The sequence below is a fragment of the Ursus arctos genome, unplaced genomic scaffold (assembly GCF_023065955.2).
Source record: "Ursus arctos isolate Adak ecotype North America unplaced genomic scaffold, UrsArc2.0 scaffold_8, whole genome shotgun sequence".
Lineage (NCBI taxonomy): Eukaryota > Metazoa > Chordata > Mammalia > Carnivora > Ursidae > Ursus > Ursus arctos.
In genome coordinates this window covers 38,138,743-38,144,401 of record NW_026623100.1, presented here as the reverse complement: position 1 = coordinate 38,144,401, position 5,659 = coordinate 38,138,743, and positions in this window count along the sequence as shown.

Genomic DNA, 5,659 nt, shown 5'->3' with positions numbered 1-5,659 from the left:
GTCCCTAAAAAGGCCAGCTGACGGTGTGTTAACAATATTACCATATAAGGTGGTTTTTTCAATAAATCGGCCTGGGGGGGTGGGGAAGGGGGCTGGGTAGAGTGAATTATCATTTGAAAAATGTATGCAAAGGACTCCAGTGGCAACAGCCCTGGTGCTGGCGGATTTGTTCCTTTTTTGCTGCACTTGCATCAACAAAACTCACACCAGGCCTTATAAGCTGCCCAGAGTGAGGCCAGATGCAGCTCTGCTCCTGGAGACAGAACCATACCAAGAATGGCAGTGGGCCTCCTCCCTCCACACCTCCCTCCTCAGGCCCTGCTGCCTACAGCCCCCCCACCCTAGGGTCGGTCTGGGACAACTACGCTGTGCCCCAAAGTGGGTGCAGTTGTGCCTTGTCTGGTACCAGCCCAGGACAGCTAAAAGCTGAAGGGAAATGCCATCCATAGCTGGGAAAGAAGTCCCATGTGCCCTACTCACCCGCTGCCCCTCAGAAAAGCTTCTAAATGCTGGGCCAAGTCAACCTGGACACCTTAAGCCACCTCTGGAACTTCACTGTCCCCTACCATTTTCCTTTCCTTACTGGATTCCCTCTGCCAGTTCCTAAATTTGGGGAATTACAGACCAAGGGAGCTGCCTTAACACACCTAACAAGACCCACAAGCTTGTAGAATGTTCCACAGTCCTGTGGTTCTTGCTCTTCTCTTCATAATTCGTCTACTCTCTCTGGGCAGCTGTTTCATTTCCCACACTATCAACCACCAGCTCTGTGGCAAGCACTCTCAGCTCATTCCCACAGTCCTTACACCTGATGCCTGATCCAGATTGAAATTACCAAGGGCCTTTTGGACATCCCCACCCTGATGACCCTCCAAACCTGAACCCTTGTTTCCTCCCCTCAACACTACTGTGCCTCCTGGGTTCCCTACCTCAGAGTTTTTCCTTTGCTCCTTCAGGCTAGAAACCCCAAGTCAGTCTAGACCCCTCCCTCTCCCTCATGCTCTGCAACCAGCTGGGCTCCCTTCCTGGTGGCCCTACCCTCCCAGATGCCCCTCAGCTCTGCAGCTTCCCTTCCGCCCCAGCTAGCCCACTCTGCTTCAGGCTCTGGTACTGACACAGCTTCCTAAGTGGCCTTCCTGACTCTCCCCCATCTTCAAACCCAGCGATTCCCAAGTGTGGTCCCCCGCCTGACCGGAAGGCAGCACCAGCATGACCTGGTGACCTGTTAGGAATGAACATTCTCATGCTCCACCTCAGATGGGTGGAATCAGAAACTCCAGGGGTGCCCAGGATACCTGTCCTTCACCGGAAGAAGCATGCATCGAATACCTGCATAAGTTGTCCTGGGAACCCCCCACCCCCACCGCTGACTCAGCCCAAGACTAAGGAGCTTGGGGGGCGGGCAGCAGGTAAGCAGGGCATGTGGGATTTCTTTTCCAGGTACGAATGGCATTTCCCTTCAGCCTTTAGCTGTCCAGACAGGCACAACTGCACCCACTCTGGGGACACCGCATGGGAGTTCTACATGGTTTTGTGTCCTGGCACAATGGCCTGGGGCAGGTCTGTCTTCCTCGGGAACTGAGGATTAACAGAAATGTGAATAAGGAGTGACAGAAACCAGAGGATAGGTTAGGGAAGGCTTTACATGAGGATTTGGGATTGTCCCCTGTGGGGAAGGGACACTGTAGCCATCGTGAGGTGTACTTACCTTTCGACAATTGACCTGAGTGCTTAATATGTAGTCTAAACTCCAGGCTTAATGGGAAGCTTCTCTGAGCCTTTTACGTCCCCTGGAAAGCCCTCAGGAGAAGGTGGGGCATGCCAGGCAGCGGATAAGGTGGGAGCTGTCCAGCAGGGACAGAGTGCTGTCAGTCCTCACTGGCCAAGGCAGCTAAGAGCTGGTGCCCAGGTCATGAGTTCCTTCTCTGAGTCTCCCTCCACGGATGGGGACAGGGTGCCAGTTTCTCTTGCCCTGATCAGGAATCTAAAGCAGGCATCGTTTCCCTTCACAGTGTCAGGGTCGGCTGCGTTTCCTTCTGAGCATTCAGCCCTGAGGCCAGAACGTTCACACCTTGTTGGCAGTCAGCTGATAAACGATCAAGAGCCTGTAATCAAAGGGGTTTGGTCCTGATTCAGGGTCCAAGGAGCCCAGAGATCAGGAAGGAAAGCCATGTGAATAAACTGAAGCTCTTAGGAAATTCGTAGGGAAGTGCAGTCTGCCTTGACTTTGACGGGGGAGGGGGGCAGGAGGCTAAACCAAGTACTAGAGATACTCAATTTTTTATACTATGAGGAAACCCACCCTTAAGATTTGCCACCCCCACCCTCACCCCCTGGTTTCAAAAATCAATAAAAAAAAAACCCTCAAGAGTACAAAAATGTGTATTTTAGAAAGCAAACATCTCCTGCAATCTCACATAGACCTGAATCAGAGATGGCTATTGTTAACAGTATGATGTGTACTTTCCAATGTTTCTACCATTTTTATATTACTTTATAAAAATGGAATTATAACATATGTTTTTACAACTGTTCTGGAACATGCCATATTCTCTTAATAATATTCTTGGATGTCTTTCCAAATCAGTTCATATAATTTTTAAAACCCTAGCATAGTTTTTCATAGTTGGGCTACATTATAAATTATTTAAACTATATCCTATTGATGGACTCTTAGGTCATTTCCAATTTTTTACTTATGTGAACATTGCTGCAATTAATAAAACTATATATGTGCTTTTGTGTGCATGTGTGAGTGTATCTATATGATAATTTTCTTAAAGCAGCATTGTTTGATCAAGCAAGAACATTTGAAACATTGATGGAAACTACCAAATTGTCTTCTGAAAAGGTTATACAAGTTTACACTCCTGCCAATAGGGTATGAGACCACATCCTTCTTCACACACTTCAGACACTGAGGAGCAATGATTTTTTTCAATGATTTTTTTGTCCATTACAGACTAATTTTTCCCCGATTATAAAAGTAATACACATAATGGTTAAAAAAAAAAAAGGAAAATTAGAAACAGGTGTTTGCATCTTGAGTTGTTTGCTTCAGTGGGCAGTTGCCCAACTAAGCCTCTCTGGCTCTCTTTGTGCCCAAAAGAACGATGTGGCATTTAGCCGTCTTTTAATTTTTTCCTAATTCAAAAGGAGAAATTTAGCACCTTCTTGTTTCTTTTTTTTTTTTTTTTAAGTAGGCTCCATGCCCAATGTGGGGCTTGAACTCATAACCCAGAGATCAGGAGTCATATGCTCTATGGACTGAGCCAGCCAGGTACCCCGTACCTTCTTGTTTTAAAATTAAAATTCAGGGGTGCCTGTGGGGCTCAGTCAGTTAAGCATCTGACTCTTGATCTCAGCTCAGGTCTTGATCTCAAGGTCATGAGTTCAAGCCCTGTGTTGGCCTCCACACTGGGCGTGGAGCCTACTTAGAAAAAAAAAATAACAGAATTTAATTAAAATGCAAAATTATTTGGTAAATAATGAGACTGAACACATTTGGCATTTATTAACTTCTTCTTCTTCTTCTTCTTTTTTTTTTTTTGGTCTTTCTCTGAGCATGGCTGGTTCATGTCTGTCTTTTTCCATTGCATGGTTCACTTTAATCTTCTTGAGTTATAAGAGTTCTTGGTACGTTTCTTTAGTGGTACTATGAGCCTTTTGCCTATCCCAACGGTTGCAAATATGTATTTCCTCCCAGTTTAACATTTGCTGTTTGATTTTGTCTGGTAGCATTTGCTTATTGAAATTTAATAAAAGGTCTTTCTTTTTTGGTGTCTGTGTTTCATAACGTTCTCAGGAATGCTGAGCACTTCTTTTATTCTTTATTTTATTTTATTTTTTATTTATTTTTTTAATTTATAATGATTTTTTATTATATTATGTTAGTCACCATACAGTACATCCCCGGTTTCCGATGTAAGGCTCGATGATTCATTAGTTGTGTATATCTTTATTTTATTTTTAATTGTGGTAAACTACACATAAACATAAAATGTGCCATTTTTAAGTGTACAGTTTACCAATGTTAAGAATATTCCCTTTACTGTGCAAACAATGTCCAGAACATTTTCATCTTGCAAAAATAAAACTCTGTACCCATTAAACAACAACCTTCCCAAGCCTCTGTCAACCACCTCTCTATCTCCTGTCTGTGTGACTTTGACAATCCCGGGCACTTCATGTAAGTGGGATCATACAGTATTCGTCTTTGTGTGAGCGGCTTATTTCACTTAGCATCACGTCCTCGAGATTCATGCGTGTGGTAGCATGTGCCAGACTTCCCTAACTTTTTAAAGCCGAATAATATTTCACTGCAGGCATCTGCCACATTTATTCATTCATCCACAGAAGGACACTTGGGTTATTTCTACCTCTGGTCTGCTGTGAATACCGCTACTAACGAACACGAACAAATACCTCTTGAAGACGCTGCTTTCAATTCCTTTGGGCTCCTACTCAGAAGTGGCCTTCCGGATCATGTAGTAATTCTATTTTAAGTTTTTTAGGAACCACACCGTTTTCCACAGCAGCTACACATTCAGTGTATAAGTGTTCCAATTTCTCCACATCCTCACTGACAGTTTTTGATAGTAGCCATCCTAATGGGTGTGAGGTGGTAGCTCTTATGTGTTCGAAAAAAAAAATTAAATAGACTTTATTTTCTAGAGTAGGCTCAGGTTTACAGAAAAATTGAGCCGAAAGCACAGAGATTTACCATCTGCGCCCTACCCCCCCACACAGAGCCTCCCGCATTATCAGCATCTCCAACCAGCCAGTACGTTTGTTACAATCGATGAACCTACACTGATACGTCCTTATCACCCAAAGACCACAGTTTACATTAGAGGTCACTTTTGATGTTGTACATTCTATAGGTTTTGACAAATGTATGATGACATGTATCCCTCATTACAGTGTCATACAGGATAGTTTTGTTGTCCTAAAAATCCTCTGTGCTCCATCTGCTCATCCCTTTCTACCCACTCCAACTCCTGGCAGTCACTGATTTTTTTCATTATCTCCATAGTTTTGATTTTCCAGAATGTCATATAGTTGGCATCACACAGTATGTAGCCTCTTCATTTTTCAAAAAATTTTTGTAGCCTTTTTAGATTGGCTTTTTTCACTTAGTCATAGGCATTTTCCTTTCATGTCTTTTTATGGTTTGATAGCTCGTTTCTTTTTAGTGCTGAATAATAGTCCATTGTCTGGATGTACCACAGTTTATGTATCCATTCAGCCACTGAAGGGTGAGTGATATACTTCCAACTTCTGTCAATTACGAATAAAGCTTCTCCAAACATCCTTGAGCAGCTATTTATATAGACGTGAATTTTCAACCCATTTGTATACATAAGGTAATACGTGAGGGTATGTTTCGTTTTGTAAGAAACTTCCAAACGGCCTTCCAAAATGGCTGTACCATCTTGCATTTCCACCAGCAATGCTACTCGACATCACTGTGGTTTTGATTGTATTTGTGTGCTTTTTTTAAATTTTTATTTATTTATTTGAAAGAGAGAGAGAGAGAGATCGTGTGCGAGCGGGGTGGTGGGCAGAAGGAGAAGAAAGAGAGAATCTTCAGCAGGGTCCACATCCTGCACAGAGCCCGAGGCAGGGCTTGGGCTCACGACCCTGAGACCATGACCTG